We start from the raw sequence: 25202 nt of genomic DNA on the forward strand, positions 1-25202 counted from the left end.
GATGTGCCACCAACTCTCATAGTATCGTGAAGCTCTCTCTCTCTCTCTCTCTCTCTCTCTCTCTCTCTCTCACCAATACATGCCCAAAAGCCATGCCTATCCACCATGGAGATGCCTCCATCTCCCAAGTAGTGAGCTCATGCATGGAAGGGGAGTACATGCATCCTTCCCCAGTAGATAGTTGTGCCCACTGCTTAGCTAAGAATGGAATCCCTGGTAGAAAACCTTTTCCAACCAAGAATAATAGAAATCTATAACAAAATAACAAAATAACAAAATAACAAAATAACATCACTACACATTTCATAATTATGAAAAGCTAGAAATAAAAGTATGATGAGCTTGACCTGTAAGCTAGCCGTTGAGATGCCATGCGTACCATGTCCACTTTCTTCATAGCTTGCTTGTCAACATCTTTTGTCTTAGCTTCAAGAGAGGTCTCCAAAGGATAAAGATAGGGCCATGCTTCAAACTTGAGCTCCTCAAAGTAAGAGGCAAGAGAGCAATCATGAGGCAACAAAATACCACCAACAATGTTGCTCAAGTCCTCCACAAACTTTGATAAGTGCCCCTATCAAAAATCCTTTGTAGAAGGCCCTCTCTACGGATCCAACTACATAACAAGGAAGATGAGAAAAAACTAGAATAATCACAAAAAACTAGCAACTCTACATCAAAGATTCTTGAAAGTCAAAAGAAACTTTACTCACATGCGATACACATGATCTTCTTTATTTAAACCATAAGAGGATCTGGTAATCTTATTTGCCTCAAGCAAGGAAACCCATAACAGTTTGCTCAAGACAGGAGCATCATGAATAGCAATCAAGTTCAGTTTCTCAAGAGTAGCCCAACTATCAGGACCCCATTTGAGTGCAAGAACTCGAACCATCCAATCCGGTCCAAGATTCGGATCAACAATATTTAGCAACTGTAGTTTTTGAGCAACGAATAGAAAACCAAGTTTAAACAGCTATTACACTATGTGCAAAACACCCAAAACAAAAATAATTCAACCACCTTCCCAACGTGCTCTCCATATTTGAGTGCTAAATCATTCAATATTTTCTCCTCCTCTTTTATAAGTTCTTCATTTGTCATTGTGTGCCTAGCTTGCTCTATTCTTTGGCTCAATTCCTTGAACATTTGAACCTTCAACACATACTTAAAAATAAATAATTTGCAAAAAACAAGCACATACTCTTTGGCTCAATTACTTGGATATTTTATCCTTCAATACACAATTTAATATATGTAATTTTCACAAAAAGAAAATATAAGATCGTTCCAAAAAAGCAAGCCAAAGACACTCACATCGTATAAGAGCTTTCCCAAGTATCGACTAATAAGTGGATACCAAGGCTCCACACCCTTCGAGTATTTCTTACGGACTGCAGCAATCAACTTTTGATCTTTTTCTGGCAGCCCTGTTACATAGGCTTCATGATCTGCTGCACAAATGTGGGAGCAGTTGACAAGCTCATCTCTAAGATGCGTGACTACAAGAGCATGTGTATTCATGTTATTCCAAGGTCATATACAATATATACAAAGTCAGAAACACAACATAGAAATTTTCCACTAAAATATGTAGAAAGTCATGAAGCTTACAAATTCATTCTTTGCAAGCTGCTAAGCAGAGCTATCTCTGGCACTTGAGTAGGATCAATAACTGTACAAAGCACACTACAATGTTTCTCTCGATCAACGGAGAATCTCTCTTTAATAGCAACCATCCAAGTGACCGTTCTATGATTACCCTCCCAAACATAGAACATTTTATTAGAGAGAACTTGAAGATTGGGTCTCTTAGAAAGCTCAATTTCAAACTCTTTATGTATATCAACCCATATTGGGTCCCATGAAGTAAGAAGGTCCTCTGCAAAAAAGATAAGCATAGGTAGAAAAGCACACTCAACTACTATTTATGAGAACAACAAAAAACACTATAGAAACAGAGAGTAGGAAAGACCAAAGCAGAGAAATCAAATACCTGTCACATAAGCTTCCTCCTTCTTGCAATTCCAAACTGAAACAATAAAAGCTCATTTTTCTTGCATGTAGCCCTCCTTTGCAAAAGCAGCTTTCAATCCACTAATATCATCTCGTAAGCCTCTCAACCTTGCATCAGGGATCAATCGACATAAAGGAATTGGTGGACAATCAAAACAACTAAACATGTGAGTACATTGTGAAGGGGATCGGGGAGCACCACAGACGGAGAGTGAGAGAGAGAGAGAAGGAGACACACACACGATGTGGGTGGGGAGACTCCAAAGAGTGAGCAGCCCCCTATACACTTATGCTATGTATAAGGTATACAAGTCAGTGGGCGCCCAGACTCTGGGCGGCCGGGCAAGGCACAGACGCCTATACCCCAACAACCTCCCACTTAAAGGCGACTGTGCCTTTAAGCAAGAGAACCTAGTCTAAAGACTACAAAAGGTGAGAGAAAACCGCTCTCAACCGATGCCCACTGGCTGGCTGTGATCGTGTGCATCCGGTTATCCTGCTCCCGTGTAAGTCCATACACCACCAGACGTACCGCACACGTACTGCAAGCATGTATGCAATACCTACATATCTCCCTCGTGCACTATGCCATCATCAGTCAACAAACGACTGACAACCCCAACTGCAAATGCTCTCACTGCAGCTGCGATATCCGGTCTCAAGATCAGCATCTCATACATAAGACCACTGAATGCCGATGCAATGCTAGCGGGTCCTGCTAACTCTACGGAGCATGCATCAACATATATATCCCTGGCAATAGGCATCTCTGACTGACAAGGCGTGTCAGCCACATGCATCTCCTGACTGTCCGCAAAAGACGCATCAACCTGTCGTGCAACCTCAAAGCAAACCAGCTGCTCTAGGTGTCTGCTGGAAGACATATCCTGCACAACTATATCCCCATGCTCACTGTCGATCATAGAAAGGAATGACTGAATAATCGCTGACATGTGAGCCTCCTCTGCAATCATCCACTGCAAACATGACCACTCAATCTGCTGTGACTCACTATAGCTCTCATGCTCTAACTCCGTATGTATAGACTCTTGCACAACGTCCTCCTGTCGTGACTCACTAGAGCAAGACCGCTCTACCTGTCTATCCTGCATAGAAGTATCTCGCACAACTGACTCTCTGCTTTGCTCAGTCACTAGCAAAGCATGCATGTCTAACTCTGTCACCTCTCTGTGTGACTGCTCAAGTCGTGCCCCAACTGTGTGCACAACGAGCTCACTACTCTGCACTCCATGCAAAGCATCCTGCAACCCACAAGCAAAAGAGACTCGCCTGCTCTCTCGTTGTCTACCTGGCTGCATGATCACAGAGACAACACCGTCTCTCGCGTGATCCACATGCAATGGGTAACCTGTACCACTCCTGGCACCTCTCGCAATCACTAGCGAACCCAAATGCATCACAAAATCTCGCTCTCGTAGCGAAATTTGACATCCACTATCCCGTAACTGTCTGACTGAGATCAAATCCCGTCTCAGATCTGGCACATAACGCACATGACGCAGGGTAAATCTCATACCACCGGGCAAGGACAAACATACGTCTCCTGTACCCTCAATGTCATACACAACACCATCAGCCATGTGCACACAACCAAGTCTCCCACTAGAAAACGTGCTAAACCACTCAGGATGCGACGTGACATGGAAAGTAGCATCTGAATCTAGTAACCAATGTGAAGACAATGTGCAATCCGATATGCAATCCGTAGACATAAGATCGTCTGAAGACAAGCTAGATGTAAATGTGACATCGCCGTCACAATCGTACTCAGTAACCACCGTATTGATCTCACTAGCATCTGTCATGCCCAAATCTGCATCACGCATCTGTCGCCTCCGTTGTGTCAAACGCCTGAAACATCGACGCCTAATGTGCCCTCTATGTCCACAATGCCAACATGTCAAGTCTCTATGCCGTCGAGACTTGCGTGTGGGACCAATCTCTCCCATGGACATAGAAGTGGGACTAGACTCCCCTGTAGACATGGATGTCGCGTACATAGCATGTAAACTCTGCCATAAAGCATGAGTTGTAGTCTCCCTCGAGACCTGCCAGTCAACAGACTCAACCAGATGCAAACGAATCGTAGACATTGCTAACTCATCAAGATCATGCCAATCATCATCACTCATAGACTTGGGCTTCGCCGATAAACCACGCAAGGGTTTATCCTGCCCCAAATCTGTCAATGCAACAAGCATATGTTCCTTCCAAGCAACAAAATCTGTACCATCAAACTGTGTCAGACCATAACGCTGGAAGTCAAATGAAAAATTAGCCATAATGCTCGCAAAAGAGCAACCAACAATGAGTAGCAAATGTCAACCAAATCAGCCCTAAACTGGCTCGAATCACATCAACAAAAGTCTGCAAATATGGCTGCAAATCAGCCCCAAAACAGCCCCAAAATTCAGCTCTTAAACAGCCACATAAACAAGTCACAAACGTGTCCCAGATCAGCCTACAACTGAGCCATACATGGACACCTGCAAAGAGGAAACAATGGCTGAAAATTCAGCGCCCAAATAAGCCCTCAAACCTGCCTGTAAACTTGTAAACCTGTAGCTGAAACCTACTGAAAAACCTCAATCCATTAGTGCTCGAATCCGGCTACCTAGCTCGTAGCCAAACAAGCATACATCACAATACTCACTCCTGTGAGTGTGCCAAGATAACTGTACGCCTGCCAAACCGTGAGCTAATCACCAAGCCCACACTGTGCGGTAATCACCAATCCCACACTATGTGGTATCGATGCATACACACACACAAATCTCCCACCTGCAGAGAACACCGCACGCAAATGCTGAGTGCAACCCGCAATCTCTACCTAGATCGCATAAATGATACGCATAAAACTCCTGGGAAAATTTCGCCAGAGTTTCTTCAGTAAAACGGCCACAAAACCAGTAACCAAACTGACTGCACGCTCAAAACCATGAGCAATCAAAGCGCATCAAACCCCACTCCAAATGCATGCACCAATCTCCACACTTTGCATACATCATTGCAAACACCTACAAATCTAGTACACAAATATCTGCTCTACCTGTGATGACTGCCAAAAAACATGCTCGAGGCATACATTGCCAAGCTCAAAATGGAATCACATTAGTCTCCCTGAGCATCAAACCACATAAGGCATACATCGTATCCTCCCACCTGTGAGGAAACTTGCAGCAAATATCACTTTCACATCTGAGAGCAAGCCATGTGTGAAATCCTCGACACACAATAAACGACTGCTGCTGCAAAAAATTTAGTATTTAGAATTTTAAAATTCTGATATGACGAGCGCGTCCGGAGTATGCCAAAACCTCAAGGTAGACTCCTGGATCACATGTATCCGAGTCCGAGTGTGCAAAATATGCCAAAAACACTGTTTTCGGCCCAAAAACGCAGCAAAAACTTGCTGCTGCTGCAGAAATTTCAGAGGTCAAAATCAGCTCAAATGGACATCACCATTGCGTCCGGAGCGTGCCAAAACCCCAGGTTACACCTTAACCTTGCATAAATCGCATTTCGTATGCAAAAGTTATGCAAAAAACATTGTTTTTGGGGCCCGAAAAATGACCTGCGGAAATGAAAATCTGCATTCTTCCTGCAAGTATGGCTGCAAATAACCATACACACTTGCAATACACTCTTCCCTCAAGCTTGGGAATTCCCCTCCAGCTTCCATGAGCACAGATCTGGTGTTTGCTCACCGATCTCAAGCTTCCACCGAAAGCGAGCTCACCATAGCCGAAAGCTCACTTCTCTGTAGCACTCCATCTGTCGCGAAGCCAAAGCTCTGATACCAATTGAAGGGGATCGGGGAGCACCACAGACGGAGAGTGAGAGAGAGAGAAGGAGACACACACACGATGTGGGTGGGGAGACTCCAAAGAGTGAGCAGCCCCCTATACACTTATGCTATATATAAGGTATACAAGTCAGTGGGCGCCCAGACTCTGGGCGGCCGGGCAAGGCACAGACGCCTATACCCCAACACATTGAAGAATATCTTGTCCTCTATGCATGTGAAGTTTGTGCTCTTCCCCTGTCTCAATCTCTACTGCTACTTCATCTCTTACGACATAAGGCACTATTTGAAAACATGCCTCTTGTGAAGCAAGAGATTCATCAACTTCATTTATGGAGCCAAGCCCCAAGTCCTGACTTTGCATCTCCTACTCCTGTGTCTCCAAACCATCTGTCATATCTGTGACAGAGACTACACTTATTTGATCACTGCTCTCTAAGATACTGGAAGCTTGAGTTGAAGAAAGCCCTCTCCCTCTACGACCTCGTCCACGAATTGAAGGACTTGCAAAACAAAACCAAAAACAATTTATTTACTTCACTAAAATTCCCTCTAGGCGTCCATGCCGACGCGGATGCCTTGAGGCAATTCAAAAAATCAAAACTTTATCTTATTGATCTCCACCTAAGCATCTATGTTGGCTTGGATTGCTAGAGGGGAGCTAACAATTTTAAAAAAAGCATGATCAATTATACAATTTAATCTTGAGAAATTCCCTCTAGACATCCATGTTGGCGTGGATAGCTTGAGGGAGCTTACTGAGCTTCATAAAACATGATTAAATTCAATGCGAGAAAGAATCACTACCCCTAAACCAATGTCGCAAGAAACTCCTTCTAGCCATCCATGCTTGCGTGGATGGCTTCAGATAGTTTTAAGAGAAGCTATGCAGCTCTAAAGATTCTCAGAGAGAGCTTATAAATAGGTAGATTTTCACATTCAAAACTCCTTCTAGCCATCCACGCTGGCGTGGATGGCTACAGGTAGTTTAGGCTTAGAAACATAATGATAAGAAAGCCACACAGAAGTCCTGGCAGAGCCTTGGCAACTTATCCCAACACAAGCCCTTGGGTTTGAGTTTCCGCCATGATTCTCCTATAAACTGGCTAGAAGGTCTCTCTCTCTCTCTCTCTCTCTCTCTCTCTCTCTCTCTCTCTCTCTCTCTTTGCGGGGGGTGCACTACCCCTCCAACATCTCTCTCGGGCTTTACAAAGAGCGTTACAGTTACAGAAAGCTTCTAATTCCAATTCAAGCTTTACAGGGTTCAATTCCAATTCAACCTTTACAGAGACCGTTACACTTACAAGAGGGTTCTAATTTTAATTAAAACATAAGCCTTACAAACATAGCCTTAAAACATTGAAAAAAAAAACTACCTGTAGCCATCCACGTCGACGTGGATGGCTATAGGTAGTTTACAAATCTACCTGGCAGGAGGTTTTCGGGCCGAGGTAGACTCCCTTCTCCCCATGGCCGAGGTAGAATCCCTTCTCCCTTCTCCGAGCTTGGTTCGAGTTGTGAGGGCTGCTGAACGTTGAGGGCTTGAGAGATTAACTCATTAGACTTGAGAGATATAAGTTAATACAGCAGGCCTGTATGCAAGAGAGCGTCAATGGGCGCAGGCAAGAAATCCTCAGTGGGTGCAGGCAAGGAGCGTGCAGGTAGTATGGATAGTGAAAGGCGTAGGGAAGCAACAGTTGAGAAGTAGCGTGAGCGTGCAGGCAAGGAGAGTGAAAGTGCAAGAAAGCGCAGCAAACGGCAGGTAAATTTCACAGATAGAGATGCTGAGAGAGAGCGCTGCAGAATCGTTAAAATTAGGTGTCTTACATGCTTTAAAAAAATACAGTAGGGGCCAGGGCCCTTTCATATTATGATCGTTCTCTCTCTCTCTCTCTCTCTCTCTCTCTCTCTCTCTCTCTCTCTCTCTCTCTCTCTCTCTCAGAGGTAATAGTAGTAAGGCTCGGCAGTTGAACCACCACACCTAAAGATGCACCCATTCGCTTCATTACTTCCCTGAACTCGTTAATGATGACGTGGAGTTGTCCGCGTATATAGCTTGTTTAAAGAGTAAATATGAAACCATGAGCAACCCATTTAAAAAATTACCAAAATACCCTTACATCTATTTTGATTGGACTGTTCAAGATTTTCCAACCTTTATTGTTATTTGACAATTTAGATCCGTTTTTAAGTTCTTAGCATGTAATTTGTCACAAATTACTATGCAAAAAGGGTAAAATTATATCTAAAAATAAAGAAGAAATTACTCTCCAAAGCCTATGTAACATACCTAAACTCTCTTTTAAGCAACTTGTATTCATAGACAATCAGTCTTCTTATGAAAAGCTACAATTTTTTTTGCCTTTTAAGAAATTTAATCTCACGACAAGGGGTACTTTGGGAATTTTGGAAAACTTGAAGGGCATTTTAGGAATTTGTGACAAAATATTAGGTCTTTTTTGGGCCTTTTATTAACTAAGAGCAGCCATGAACTGACACACCCCCATCCTTTAAACCTAAGCTATTGACGCTTTCTCTGTCTATCGATCCCCCCATATAACTGTGGTGTAGCTCCTTTTAATTTCATTGGTGGCCTCTCTAACAAACTAAATAGGCAACCACTCTTTTCAGCACGCAAAAACTTGTCTTAGAATTTAATAAACCAAAAACACTCAGCAGTGTGTAAACACCCTTAACTTCGGCATGGGATATTGTGCATGGGACATTTAACTGGGTAGGTGAAGTTCGGTTGTCATCAATATGTTCGATTGACTGAAAATCGTAAAACTCAAAGAATTAAAAGCAGGCTCGTGTTTTAGTGTTTTAAAAATTAAAAGCAGGCTCGTTTTTTTAGTGTTTTTAAAACTAAAACTGGTTCTTTTTAGTGTTTTTAAAACTAAAAGTAGACTCGTTTTTTAAGCACTTTATATTCTATGTTTGGACTATATTATATAGTGAATTATTATTTCTAATATATATTTTATAAAACAATAATTGTTGTTCATGAGAACACGAACGTGCAATATTCCTGGCGGCTTGTGTCCCATGGATAGAATTTTAAGGATATCAATCTATTCTATTTACACCCGCCGTATCAATCAGAACCATGCCACTGCTCTTTGATATTCTTACCTTCTGCTAAACACACTATTAACCCATGGGGAGATGCATTACAGTTTTTGGTCCAGGGCGTGGACAAAAGCTAGTGCTTATGTTTGATACCATAATTTATTCTTTGACAGTTGCTTCTTTGCAAGAACATTTTGAACTACGTGATGCTAATTTCTGTCTTCGTCCACTAACATTATCTGGACCGCAAGTCAAGGTAGAAGCTACTATATCATCAGATGGTGAGCAAACTTTTATGCTTGATCATGAACAACACCAGTTCTACAAGGTGGATATGAGAAGTGAGGATCAGATTGATGCTGGCATTGGCAGAGTTTCTCAAGACATGAAAGACAAGAAAGTACCTCTTTTTGAGATCAATGCAAGTGTTATTGACATGATTAAGTGCATGCCATTGCAAAGCAATTTATATATTGCCCTCCATCAAGCCAAGAAAGTGGTCTGTACTGATGGCTACCAGCTCATTATGATGGGTATATTACTTTTGAATTACCGCCACATCTAGTAATTCTTCAGGTATGAGTAGTATGGAGCAAAGACATGATAGTCACATGTGGACAGAGTATGTCACTTGTAGCAGTGATAGTTTTAATGGCATTGTCAGATTTAGTAGATGCTCTGGGCATTTGTGCTGCATCAACATTGATTGTCCATTTTATTTGCGCTCAAATATGTTCAATGAGTCTCAATGGTGATGTCGGCTTGTTAAATCCAGTCCTAAAGGATTGATCTCTTCTCAGTATGGCACACTGGTATGAACTCATTGTGGAAAAATTCCCGAATGTGTATCTATATGTCCTGTAGTTATTTACTATTGTTTGCCTAGAGATAAGCATAATTGTACTAGGTGTGCTTTGCATCTTGGAGAACATAATCATCCATGTGCAGAAGGGAGGAGTCAGATGGTTGAAAGTCACTTAGATGAAATGTCGCTTGATCGAGCAAGTCGGGACCCTTTGGTGACTGCGAAACAATTGGAGCGGGCCACCACTAATGATCTTATCATGGAAAAGCTTATTGGACCAGGTTCAACTGCAAGTGCTATGATTGAAGATTTAGAATTTGCTGGATTCCTTGACAGTATGACTCCCCTGTCAAATAAAAGGAGAGTCGAACAAAGTTTGGAGTCTGCAAAGATCAAAGAATATCACTTCAAAAGGTCTTGAGGCAGTGCTTGACTTGAAAAGCAAGTGCGGATATCCTTTTATCCATAGTGTCCTTTTTCCAGGCCAATTGGGTGATAAAGTACAACCTCATGTATCTAAAATGTCAATTAAGGGACCGGGCAGTGGAGTTGATTTGGTGAATCGCATGCGTCTTGGAGGTAATTTGGAGCAAATGTGGGTGCACTTTGATCATGTTCACCGTGTTCAAGGATGGCTGACTATGTCAGCGCATGTCTATGACCCTTATGTACGAGAGCTACTCACCATTGCAACCTGCTAAGTTTAGCGTGGAAAATAAATATGCTCAGATTGAATTTTGGAAGATGATGAACAATGTGGTTAAGCAACAGGGTTTTGATAAGCAAGAGTTTAGGGGATTTATGGCAGATGAAGCCAGTGCCAATTGGATTGCTGTGCGTACTGTTTATTTTGGAGGAGCAAAGAAGTCTACTCTAGACAAAGAGAGATCACGTTTGTTTCATTGGGAGAAAAGTATGGTTCGACATACTGTCAAGTGCATCCGTCCAGCATTTCAAGAGGAGCACAAGATTTTGTGTTTCAAGTGGAGAACTGCACCTACAGAGAATGCGGCTGAGCATTGTAAGGGAGAGCTTAGAAGATTTTGGAAAACAGGAATGGCCATTGAAGGGGAGATTGCTTCATTGGAGACATGGTTGGCTTGGTGGGATGTACGAGTGCCTCATTGGGGGGAAAGATTTGTATCACAAGATGCTGCAGGTGTCTTTGTCCCTAACACAAACTTGTCTGAGTCAAAACATGCTAGTATACGTGCCTCGGTTGGTTACAAAGATCACATAAGTTTGTATGAGGCAGCATGTGCAGATATGGCTTTAGGTGTGCTTCAAAGTGTGAAATATAATGCCTATTTGAAAGGTGTTGGGAGCTCCACTAGTCTCGGCATTAAAGATGGCAGATCGCTTCATGAACATACCTTCATCTGCTTCCGTGGCAGATGGAAAGAAACTAGTTGACCTCACACATTCTTCAATGCATGAAATGGGTGTCAATAGTCCTGAAATGAATAGACTCTATACTCCAAGAGAAGAGTATTAGAAAAAGGAGGCCAATTTTTGCTGATGCAAATATTGTCTTGGAGGAGGATAGCCACAGGCCAGAGTATGTTACAATGACAACTTCAATTGGTGGGCTTCAACACAAAAAAAAAGCTTCAAAGGATGTCCCATATCCCGAAGTAAATGTAGCAAAGTCAGTTTGGGCAATAAGGAGAACAGATCCTGGGCGAAAGATGACTTGTTTTGGTGTGGTGTCAAAAGATGGAGATCGATGTGGGCGGTTCATTAATGCCTGTTCAACGGATGCCAAAATAGGGGTGCCAGCTCCTTGTTTTTGGGGTCGCAGGAAATATCCTCCATCTGGTTCACAATTGGGAGGCCTTGTGGAAGGGTTCATTTGGTTTTGTAAGTCCAATAACATGCACACCTAGAAGGTTCACAGCATAGTCGAAGGGCCACCAGGTCCAGCTCCCGGTGTTTGGGTGGTCGTAGAGGGCACAAATTTGCAACCTCAACAGGTAACGCAAATGCAATCCAATGGTTTTGTTTTGCAAGCAGGAGTTACATCAGCATCAAGAATGCATGAAACAGTTCCATTGAACTAAAGAGTTGCTAGCAGCATCCATCCCAAATTTAGAGATGGAAAGATTGTGAAACGGAGATCACGATTAACAAAGGAGTTTCATGGCAAGATTGAAGTGGGTAGAACTATGGCAGCAGAGTTGGTGCGAGAGGTCATCGTGGTTTTCAATGAAACACATGTTTTCTATGTTAATACTGTGGGGTCAAGTGCAAAGGGAGTGACATACTTCACAGGTACAATCATTCCATGATTTAAAAACTCTTCACTTATGAGCATCGTCAACATGGTGGCATTTTATTTTCACTAAGCAATTTAGCTTTGTTATGCAGATCGAACAGTCCGGTCGCTCTTTCGGCTCACAACGAGATGTTAGAATGAAAGAGAAACGTGAGTTCTATTGATTTATGTAAGAATCATAGTCTTCATTGTTTAGTTTGTTAATATGGTCTTGTTGTTCAAAAAAAAGAAGTGAGATGTCTACAGAGGAGGTACTAGACTTTGCCACGAGTTTGAAAACAAAAATATTGCATGTCTCGAACTTGCCACTAGCTACAATACCATCTACTGGTAATTTATAATCTTGGGTGAATGGTTGTTTAAGTATGATTCAAGAGCTTTCATGCTTAGTATATGTTTTGGTTTTGTAGTTGGCGGTGGCGAGCGTGTCCAGATTTTGCATCTTGGCTGGGACAAGACAGAGGATGACTTGAAAAATGCATTGTTGAGCAATGCCAGGCCTCACGTGGTGGAGAAGTGTCTGATGCCAATGCGAGATGGTCTAGCTCTGATTCATTGGTGAACACATCTATTCTTTTCCTGCCATCAAACATGCCTGTGTATGGGTTGTCTAAAACAGAAGTCCCTGTTTGGAACAAGATGGAAGCATGCCCTTTTGGATAACTCGCACGTGACAATGTCAGATTTTCCTCGATGTACTTGCGAGGATTTTCAAAACCGGGAAAGCAAGCGCCTTGTGTATATGCCATGTAAGCACATTTACTTCATATTTCTGCAAGTACTTGGCCTTCACCCCCATGTTCATGAGTTCATGCATCAGGCGGCTTTAACGAAATTGGAGTTAGTCCAAGCACTTGGAGGTTCACGGGTGCTGCTGCAGCCTTAAAGGCTTGTGGAACTTGCTATGGTTTTATAGAAGTAGTTTTTTCGGTGGTATGAGCTTATGACTATTAACTTTTGCCCCAAATATTCTAGTGCGGAAGTATCTTTTTTGTTGCACTCTCCATTTTGATATGTAGATGCAATACACCTTTTTGGTTAATTTCAATGTTGATGGAAGGTTTTTGGCATGTGTTAGAAATAGAACAATTTAAAATTATTTTTGTAGGTTAAGAAACTAAGTAGGGAGTATCTCTAACCAACAAAAATCCAAGATATTGTGGTGTGTTGTCGACTCTGCCTACACGACCAAACCAAGTGTGCCTCTCTCTCATCCGGTACCTCCTTATATTACCATCAAGCAGTTACAACCATAACATGTCTGACCACACTAGGTGGCCGGACTCTACCTACACAACCACAACCACCACAATTTATACAACTAATATATTGCACAAGAATATGAAAAAACATTGTAAGTTTTGCAAAGTTTATGGTTTGCGTAATTTTGTATTACAAGGATATCAAAAAAAAGTTTGCGGTTTGCGTAATTTTGTATTACAAGGATATCAAGAAAAAGCTTATGGTTTGCGTAATTTTGTATTGCAACTAATATATTGCACAAGGATATCAAAAAATTTTGTATTACAAGGATATCAAAAAGAAGTTTATGGTTTGCGTAATTTTGTATTACAACTAATATATTGCACAAGGATATCAAAAAAAATTATTAGTTTTGCTCGGTTTATGGTTTGCTCGCTTTCATTGGCTCGAATTTTGGGATTCCTCACAATGAGGGATTCGGCTTAACCTTGGAAGGATAGCATTGACTTGATTTCAACCATTGAACATAGAGTATTTTTCAAATCTTAAGCAACTCTTGCAAGAATTTGCAGAGGAGTTATCTAAAAGGGGGATCAATGTTACCATATACATGTGGTAGTGATGTTTGTGAACACACTTAGGACCGCCGGGGCATTTTTTCCCTTATTAGGAGGTTTTCCCCCCCGTGCATTGTATATACGTCTATCACTCTAGGGATATCTCATCTTTCCATTGCACACTACATAATACACGTTTCGTTGTGTGTCTTGAGCTCCCTTCGTCTTCTCCAAGTTGTGTGTGTTTTCTTGCATAATTCCAACAATTGGTAACAGAGCAGGTTGCATCCTCACGGGCTTAGTCGCCAGCAGCTCCAACACATGTTCGAAAGGGGGAAGTCGGAAAACCACCAGCACACTCAGTGAATGCCTCTCTATAGCCCAACATCTGTCAGCACCCCTATCCCCCATTTAACACACATCTCGCCCATTTAACACACATCTTGATACACAATATGCAACCTACTATTGTCCATGCCCGTACCCAACGAACCCTAGCTGTAATCGGCTACCAAGCATACGACCATGGTTCTCGACTATGACTTTTCAAAGCACCAAATACCATAGAAAGTCAATCAAAAACTTGCAAGGTCCCTGACATGCATAAGTTTCCTCACATGTAATTGGTACCCTCTTGGCATACCAAACTTCCCCTCTTTATACACTCATACATCTGATATATGTCGAAAGCACATGTGTATAGCATACTCCACTCAACACAAAAACAAGAGAGAAAGGTGGAGAATAATTAAAGCAGATACTTGGATTCTAAAGAGAATGAGTATGCCGACTAAATTGGTCACAATTGGAGGATGGAAAATGGAAAATATTCTGCAAAAAGAACTCTCTCCTTCCTTGCAGGCCTTGCAAGGATTACCTCTCCTTGGTGCTCACGTAATCTTGAGAGAGAGGAAAACAAATGAATGCCCTTCTTGGTAGGGGGTGGCCTCCCCTCTCAACTGGCACCCCTCTGACGGCTATTTGTAACGCCCAGAATTACCACCGAATAGCTCTTATTTTGTATGAACATGGCACCCTTTAGCCTACAGTGTTTGGGTTTTTACTTTGAAGCTTTTGGGCTCCCCGCTGCATACACTGCCTCCTCCTTTGAAGCCGGGTAGCCCCTCTAAACTGTAGCACTCTTTGGCGGCTCTCTCGACAGCCTTCCTTTCCCCGCCCCTTGCCAACTTGCAAGCATCCCTTTTCTTATACAATTGGCGGCCCTACACAGACTCCCAGTAACCGCCCTCCAATCCAGCACTCTTCAGCCAACCCGACCCGTCCTCCACATTTTGACTACTGTCGACCCCCTCAATCGAGCCCTCCTCCCTTCTTCTCAATGCCAGCCCTGCGGTTGACCCCTTCTCTACTTCTCACACCATGATATGATCTTCAAGCCCTGGCGGCCATCCCAATCCGCAACTTCTCAGCCCGTCCTCTCCACCTTGGCCCTTGCCAACCTGCAGGAGTCCATCCTCAGGCAAGCTCTTTGCCTTCAACACCTGCTCCTTCTGTGGCCGGTCTCGCAACCCTGCTCGCCTCAAGGCGGCCCTCCTTTTTTTACTGTAGTCGACCACCTTCCTGAGTGCCCTGCGGACAGCTCCTCTTATGCAACCCGAGCCGCCCCCTCTCTCTTGGGCCTTCATGCATCCTTCAGTGGTGCGGCTCTTCCTCCACAAGTGGATGAGCCCTGCTCCTCTTTGCTTTTGCATGGCCACCAGGTGGCGCCCTTTCCACTGAGAACTGCAGCACCCCCTGCTCTCGGAATCCCATACAGATGGCGCTCCACCCTTCTCACCACTGGCACCTCTCTCGTCTGCAACTGGCGACTCTTCCACTCTTGAACAGCAGCTCGTTTGTTTTTTTTTAGCATGGCTATTTGAAGGAAATATTTTTTTTTGACTTATGGCCTGGACAACTTTCCCACGAGCAAAGTGTCGATCGCGACCAAGTAATCATGTTTAGCTCTGCATGCCTTAGCACGGGATTTAGGCTCTTGTGCCAGGGCCATCATGGCCGCAAGTAAATATAAATCGCTTCTCAAAGTCGATCCTCTGATGTCGAGATCTCCGCTGGGTGCCACCATTACTTTCAATTGGTCAATATGTGCCTTCTTTAAACTCTCTGACCCATTGAGTTAGAAAAGCACCTTTGACCTGCTAAACGCCACATATTGCATATACATCCTGAGGACACCAGCTCAAAATTACACCTATCATGCGTCCAAGCACCCTGTTTTATCACTCTGTCTGCTGCTATGCATTTGTTCCTGGCTATTTCCTGGGTCGACATGACTTGGGCGCACCATCATTGCCCACCCCCTCGTTGAGCATTGATGCTCAACCACAGTATTATTTAGGTAAAATAGGTATGTATAGAGAGAATGATATAACATGGATATATAGATTGCATAAGGAATAGAGGCTATATAGATAGGATAGAGATAGAGAGAAAATTGTATGCTATTGCATCACCCTCTAGGGTCAAATGGAAAGCTCACAGCTTCCCCAATCATAGTGTAAAGTCCACCTGGATCAAAAGTAAAGCATTGCTCATTGCCATCCACGTGTAAAGCATGTATATCCAAGCCTTCCTTTGCACTTGTAGGCCAATAGACACGCCACCCTAATAGCTCTTCATAGCATGGAGCTTTGTCACCCTGCATCCACAAGCCTTCGTGCCAACCATAAGGATACTTTCGACCACTTGAAGCATTGGCACCATAAGCAGCTATCATGTCACCTGCTAGAGAACTCTCCATATCATCACCTTTATCATATGAGCAGTGAAACCTGCATAGTACACCTTGCAAAGGAACCTAGAACAACATAGCTATCAATAGCATAGCATAAAGTAGCCAAACCCTGCCATTTGCCTCCACTTGCTGCATAGCCAAGTAAACATGTTCCCTTTGCAAACCTGCATCCAAACCCTCTGTAAATGGCTCCAAGGCCACCTTTTCATACTCAAGAGTATGACCTGATCGAGCTTCAACCTGTTCATCAAATACCTCATCTCCTGCAAGGTTGGTGTCACCTTCCTCTCTGCATGGAACCTCGCTCTCATAGGTTGCACCTGTATCAGTTCCCATAGAGTTATCTGCCGGAGCTAGCTCTCCACGGCTACACACAAACTCTGGAACTACACTGTGTACCTCTACATGCCCCCCAAGACAAGGTTGCCCCACCCCCTGCATAGACAGATCAACTTGACCTATCACAGCTTCTGTTCCTAGCTCCTGCAAGCCATCCTCAAAAACCTGCTCTTCAATTAAGTCAGATGCACAATCAAACCACACCTCTTTCTCCAATAAGGACTCACCATCACTGGACACAAGAGAAGGCTGCTCGACTGGCCGGTTCACACAAGGTGCAACACTATACTTCTCTTCGACCTTTAGCTGGCTAGCTAGCAACTCGTATACGTCGTTCATCACTTCATCCACATGAAAAACATCATAAGTCTCATACCTAGAAGATCGGGATTCTGTCTCCCATGTAGCATCTGTATCCAAATTGCTGCTGGAGCTATGAGAGCTTTCGGACTCTTCTAAACGTGCTGATTCTTGCACCACTGCTGTCATCCTCGTTGCTGGCTCTAGAACCAACACTTCGTCTTCAATTCCATCTATCACCACGTCCTCTTAAGCAAGCAAACCGGGTGGCACTCTGAATATGCCTCGCTGTATCTTTCGAGACCGGGTTGGCACTTCTTCTACCTCCTCTAGCCTGGCATCAACTTCACGTGCTTTGATCAAATGCATATCAAGAAAAGGACTTTTTACCTCTTGATCCTCTTTAATTTGTTTGGGCTTAGGTCCACTGGCTGCCGCGATTGTGTTTTGTGCTTGGCTATGCACTCATGGTTGGACATATGCTCATAGCATACATGAAACTTGATGGAATAGATGTGTAAATAGCTATTTTTAAAGAAATCAAACACATACCACCTTGAACCATATCAGTTCATAATACACCTACACATGATATGACTAACCATGACATAATGTGAACATAAATCACATACATAATAGGTAGGCATAATTGTAACCTAAAAATCTCAAGAAAAAATTCCAATAAAGTTGTTTGCAATACTTGTTACATTACTTGATATCCAACAATTTCTAGCCATTAAGTATGTTCCCGATATCTCATGTTGGAAATGGTCTAATAAATGATTTTTATCGCAGCATTTAATCAGGAAAAAGGCACTAGTGACCATATTATCCGCATGTGGAATATGTCTCATATGGTGATGTTAGTAAATGGAGCATCCATGAAGTATAAGAAGTACTTATGTGTGGAGATAACTTGAAACACTCAGCGAGACAGGAGCGAGAGGACCTTCATAAACCTTCTTCACCACTGGATAAACCAAACTCCTTATGTTCCTTGGCCATGTTGAACATTGTGTGACTGACAACGTGTAATAATCCTCAATTTGTAGGCATGTGATCATCTTAAGAGAGTTGACCACTAAAGAGCATAGAATACTCGGAGTGGACCCTCAATTTCATCATAAAGAAAGTTAACATGGATAAGGAAAATTATCAGAGGAGATACCTTGGACACTAACCTCTAATCCTTCCCACAATTGCTACCGTATAGTTATGCATGACTATGTCACTTGCATAGAAGAGAAGTTGTGCAACACTAGCATATCTGACTTGCATTTATTGTTTCACCTTGACCTACAAAACATGCACTAAATGTGAGGCAAGCTGTGTGCCTGTATGCGTATGTGTGGGAAGGGGAAGAAGAAGAGAAGAGTAATTGGGAAAAACAGTACGTAGTGAGAATTCACTGCATGTTTCCTTCATTGTATATATACTTGAAGAAATCAAGTTAGTGAGTTAGTGTGTAGAGGGTGTTAATCACGGATGGACAACCACAAGCCTTTATCCTAACAATCCCCCACTTAAAGGCCAATGTACAACCGTGAAGTGTGGTAGCTTCACCCTTGTACAATTGTGCTCACTTTACACCCATTTTACTTAATGCAATGTGCAAATTATTCCATAGCCAGGCTCTTCGTAAGAGCATCCGCTAGGTTATCATCAGTGTGAACCTTGACAAGCTCCAATTTCTTATCAGTCAATGCATACCAAATGAGATGATACCTCACCTCAATGTGTTTCAACTTGGAGTAAACATAAGGGATTCCTTGCCAAAGCAATGGCACTCTAAGTATCACAATGCAGAACTAAAACCTGATGAATGTCTAAATCTCCCACTAAACATACCAACCATATATCTTCCTTGATGAATTTGAGCTGCAACGTGCTCAACCTCTGTAGTGGAACCTGCTGAATGTCTAAATCTTCCACTAAACATACCAACCATATATCTTCACCGTTGAATCTGACGCTGTAATGTGCACCTCTGTACCTGACCTCTATGTCTTTCAACTGGGAGTGAAACACGAGGTTCTTTGCTAGCACAATAGCACTCTGACTATCACATTCAACACTAACATTTGATAAATGGCAAGATCTCCCATGACGAGCTAGCAATACAACTTCCTTACTAGCATAAAAAACTGCAACATACTATGCCTATGTGGTGGAAGACGAAGTGCAATCTTGGAGACATGCTCTCCATCACATGCTTGCTCCAACAAATAGGAATACATAGCTAGATGTGGATCTTCGACTATTGATACAACCCACATAGTTCGCATCTGTGTAAGCCACTATGGATACATCATTGTTCTTAAAGCATAAGCACTTGCTTGATGTACCCTTAAAATATCTCAAAATGTGCTTCATTGCTTTGAGTGCTTCCTGCCAGGATTTGCCACCATTAATATGCTAACCACTTCCATTGCAAATGCAATGTCTGATCTAGTGGCTACCATGGCATACATGAGATTGCCTATTGGTGAAGAGTATGACACCTTTGTCATTTTTTTATTTTTAAGCATAAGATCTTGGAGCATCATTCTTGCTATGTTTTTCATATGCCTACATCGTGGTTATCAATGTAGCCTTTCCCCCTTACGTATTAAAACATTGCAAGACCTTGTGGATATATGTTTCTTGAGATAACTCGAGTATTCCACATTTTCTATCCTTATTGATATGCATACCAAGAAAGTGACTTACATCTCCCAAAACCAAACTGTGTGCTAAAAGAATTTATTAAAATAGAAATTTCATCTTTAGACTTCCCGACAATGAGTATGTCATCGCCATAAAGTATCATAAGATGATAAGTGAACCACTGTTCAACTTTCGGGCATACAAGTAGTGATTTTCTTGGCTTCGTACATAACTTTGGGACTGCATGTACTTGTCAAATTTTTGGTACCCTTACCTTGAGCCTTACTTTAGGCCATACAATGCCTTATGTAGTCTATACACCAAATTTTCCACCCTTGTAGGCTTTCTAGGTTCAACTTCAAAACCCTCTGGCTATTTCATGTAGACATCTTCTTCTAGATCCTCATGAAGGAAAATCGTCTTCACATCCATCTGGACATGTTCCACGTCCTCAGTGGCTATTAGTCCAAGCAGAAGATCCAATGTAGTCAACTTGACTATTGGAGAGAAAATCTCATCAAAGTCCACACCTTTCTTCTGCTTGAATCCCTTAGCAACCAATCCAGCCTTATACTTAGGCTTAGGATCTTCTACTGTGTACTACAAGGCAAGACTTTTTTGCCCTCTAGCAACTCTATTAGTTCCTAAGTCTCATTTTCCATAATCAAGCTATACTCAAATTGCATTGCCTGCTCCCACTTCACACTATCTTCCATATGAATAGCCTCTTCGTAGCAGGTAGGCTCTCCGTATTTATTGGACTAATGAGTAGTCTAACCTTGGCTAAAAGTTCTCAGGTGTATGAGAGACATACGTAGATCTCCTCATTGTCTGACGATTGGACTCTGCTCTCTTTGGAACACTACTAATGGTAAGAAATAGCTAGGAGATTGAGCTGTTTGTTTAATTTCACTTGAGGCTATGTCTTTGAATCTGACCTTGTGATATTCAACCGCTTTGACGGGCTGTTTGTGCATCTTTGACTCATTGAAGATAACCCATGAGCTGTGAATGACCTTTCTAGATTCTAGGTGCCAAAGATGATAGCCTCTCTCTCCATCTGCACCATCTCCAATGAAGATGCATTTGTGTGATTTGGGATTGAGCTCTTGCGCAGCTCTTTACGGACATGTGAGAATGCCTCACACCCAAATACACATAATTTGTCATAGTTTGGCTTCTTGCCAATCCACATCTGTGGTGGAATACTATAGTTCAATGACATACTATGCGATTGATTGATAATGTAAAATGATGTCATAATAGCCTCTCCTTAAAACTCTGAAGGTAAGTTTGCCATCTACAACATGGCTACGACTCTCTCTTGAATTGTTCTATTCATATGTTCTACAATGCCATTATGAACAGCTGTGTACAACGTAGTAAACTATTTCCAAATGCCTATTTTGCTATACAAATTCTTAAACTTAGTGGAGATGTACTATCCCCTATTGTTAGTGTGCAAAGTCTTCAACTTCTTGCTTGACTGGTTCTCTACCATTACAAGGAATTTTTGAAATGTAGCAAAAACACGTAGATTCACAACTTTCGAGTAGAGTCATCTATAAATGTTTTGAAGTATGATGCCCCACTAGAGATGTATGTGGCATAGGCCCACATAGATCATTGTGTACTAAGTCTAGAATTTCCGAACTTTTTGTTCAATGGCAAAGTGGTAACCCTAGTCTGTTTGCCATGAATGCAATGACTAAATCAGAATGATTCAAGACAGGTAAGTAGCCCAAATGCTGAAGTTGTTTCATTCCTTTCTTACTCATATGACTAAGCCGGCTATGCCACAACTCAATAGAAGTAATCTTGGAAACATAAATGGGTTTGTCTTTCACAGAAAAGACATACAAAGAGTACAATGAGCCAAACTTTTGATCTTTCAAGATAACCAAATTCCCTTTGCAAATCATCCACAAACCATTGCCAAAATTGTAGTATAGCCCAGATCATCAAGCTCATCAACTGACGCTAGGCTCTTAGTCAACTTTGGCACTTGTTTGACTCCTTAAATCATAAACTCAATGCCGTTACGCATAGATAACTTCACATCTTCAATGCCGCAAATGTCAAACTCATACAAGTCACCAAGCTTGACCAAACCATGCATAGAAGTATAATTGGAGAACCATTCCCTGTGGGGAGTAACATGGAAATTGACACGTGAGTCAATGATCTAATTCTATGCATAACACTTAGCAAACAGCCAATAGTGCACATGGCCTCAAATTGTTAGTAAATATCATGACATCTGACAACTGTGACACATTAGGAACAACCTCAACAAGTGGAGACTCAAGGACATTGAGCTCCTCAATCTTCACATTACTTTTTGGAGGTTCAAATGTGACAATGGATTTGTCGTTTTCATGTTGCAAAATGCAACAATATTTCTTCAAATGGACTTTCTTGTGGCAATGATAGCGTTCTATATTTTGAAAGTCATGTCCAAAAATCTTGCTACGAGCATTCTTGTGATCCTGTGATTGATCGAGTACGGGATCCGAGGAAAGCTTTATGAGGGAGCTTTTGAGAAAGCTTTTCTTAAAAACATAATTTTTTCTCGAGAAAGCTTTCTCTATGCTTGTTTTAGTGGATTGAGTTAAAAAGATGAAAAAGCTCTCTCTCTGCTCTACGTAGCACCTACTCAAGACAACCATAGTGATTAACCAAGCTTACAAAATAGCAAAAAATACACGTAGCACTCAAGAAACAAAAAATAGACAAGTTTGTACAAAAAGTAAATGATTTGGTTTACGACAACAAGAAAAAGCCATCTTTACAAGTATTTGTGAGCAAACACAACACATCTATTTATTCACAGAATGTTCAAAGCATGCGTATAAAGTGGAAGACCACAAATAGCATCCTCTACAAAATGTGAGGTATCTTGTTACTAGTCTACTCTATGGGATGGGATGGTGGATCCACTTCCACAATGTTTGGATATGGCTCCACAAGAGACGTTGCCTTCAGGGAACACTCGACCTCATCTGCTAGTCTCTTGTCTCGCTCCTGAATCTCTCACAATCAATGGGCTTGCATCTCTAGAACATTGTTTAGTCTACTGGAGACATCCTCATTGCTCTCAAATACTGTCATCATACAACCCATTTGGTTACCCATTAAGACCAATGCACCGCAATCACCCCCGTAACGTCGTTCTCATTAGTGTATTGTGCAAACAACTGCCAAAGGAACCAATGCCCACGTTCCATACCCCCTATACAACAAATATTTGTCAAAAGATTTAGTAAGAGGACAAAGGAAAACCATACTTGGAGCCAATGAAAGACAGACTATACCTCGCATTGGTGTCCCATCCTCCTCTCGTGTCCAATCATCCTCTTGCAACGAATCATACCAAGCATCGTCTGATGGAATGTCAATGGCCTCTGAAGTCCGAGTCTGCTCTTTTCTCATAGCTGGCACCAACAACGTGCGCACGGTTCTACTTTTTGTCTTGCACACGAGTGTCTTACACACAACCACATTCAAGGGATCTTCTTGCCAACCAACAGCTGATGCCATATCATGAACCATTCCATAACTATCTGACGAATAAACAATCACAAACACACCTTTGTCATTGGTCGTTGCCAATGCAAGTCTCAAATCCCTCTGTACCAGGCAATTGTACACTAGACTCTACTACTATGGACATTTTTGTACCTGCACGTGCTCTTTCTTCTCTTTCTCACACTGCATCATTGTGTGCTTTTTCCTCGCTTATAGGGAATCATCCCTCATCATATTTCAAGAACCAAGGAAGGTCTTGGTAAACTCTTCCCTTGAAGTTGCGAACCGGTTGCAAAGGGTTGAATACTTGCTCTGGTTTACTGATCTCAAGCATTTTTTGCAAGCTTGCAACACCTCTGATGTTGAACTTACGCTTTCGCAACCATATAATACATTTCACAAAATCACAGGCACTCAAAAATATGTTTCGTTTTTTCAAGCAATAATATGTAGTGATCTAACCTGCAAAGACATCTTTTTCTTGCGTTCGCCAACGCTTTTGTCACCTTTGTTTGAGTTCCCATTTTCATTATAGCCAGCTCATAAGCGAAGCTCTTTCCTCCATGAGAAAGCTTGGCATCATCGATGAAAGAATCAAGGTCCAAACCAGGCATGGATGTCAAATGTATACTCTTGCTTCTCTTGCAATCGACGCTCAAAAAACCTCAAACCGTAGCCACTCTCTAAATATAGCTAACTCTCCTGGGTTGTGGAAACATCTATCACAACAATTGGATTACATTCCAAGCTAGAGAGGTAGAATGTTAAGGCAATGGCCAAATGTGCTCACATGTGTATGGTATGTCCAAACTCTTAACGTTTGCCTGGTCATTGGAAGCCATTGCACGTAGAATGAATGTTTTCTTCACAGGCAGAAGATCCGCACGTGCCAACCTGTATAGTCTTTCCTCCGTTAGCCACTTTGGTCGGTTGGTCCACTCAATTGTTTGCAATGTCTTGCATTGAATCCAACAAGGATCAATTCCATATTTTCTAGCACATGAGAGGTCATAATGATATACCTCCACCAATCATCTCCTAAAGCTAGATCAACAATGGCCAATGCATGTTTTGTTATGTTTTTGGATGATGCATATGTTTCGAAGAATGCCTTTTTATAATTGCTTTGAAACTCCGAAGGAAGCATTCTATTCTTCTCGGCGATGATCTTTTTCAATGCAAGAGTGTACTTTTCCTACACGTATTGCATTATAATTAAATACATGTTGTAAGATGCAAAATTTGATGCAATCTTCTATAAAAAAACCACAGCGGCACTCAGAAGATGCAGTAATTGAAACATTAGAGCCACATGCACATTATACGCTTTTCTCCCTCCCCTCTTGTCAATGTCTGCTTGCATCCAACTATAGACCACACATGGCAATTTCTCCATGATTGGCTCCTTCAAAGCAAGCCCCATCGCCCGCGCCATCCATAACATATGAGTGTAGGATGTTGCAACATATCCCGTCTCATTCAATCTACATTGGATTGAGAATGATAGAATGACAATATTGTTTGTTTTTGAAGGTAGCACTTGAATCAAAACTTCCTAAAGGTTCTTACTTGTTTATACACATCACTATGCTCAACATGTCAGCCTCATTTGAAGCGTCTACCGCCACAAGCTCGACACGAACCCTTGGATGCAAATCGATATATTTCTCGTAGGCCATGCCTACAATCATAGGAAAGATTATGTAGCAATTCACCCCACAACACGCATTCAAGTTCACTATATAGAGGACAAAACTCACTTTGTGTAAGAACTTCCATCCAAGCGGCCAACCTATGGTTCCCATCCCACGTAGTAACATTTTTCCACAAAGGTCATCCCAACATGTATCTTTGATTTTGGCCTCAACTCTTCATTCACCATTTGC

General features: G+C 42.1%; 1 pseudogene; it reads right to left on the reverse strand.

Annotated features, from left to right (window-relative positions):
- Nucleotides 1–16218: 16218 nt before the first annotated feature.
- Nucleotides 16219–17511, reverse strand: LOC147429884 (uncharacterized; annotated as a pseudogene).
- Between the last annotated feature and the right edge of the window lie 7691 nt (nucleotides 17512–25202).

This window comes from Adiantum capillus-veneris, chromosome 22 (genome assembly GCF_014529385.1).
Source record: "Adiantum capillus-veneris isolate H3 chromosome 22, ASM1452938v2, whole genome shotgun sequence".
NCBI classification, from domain to species: Eukaryota; Viridiplantae; Streptophyta; class Polypodiopsida; order Polypodiales; family Pteridaceae; genus Adiantum; species Adiantum capillus-veneris.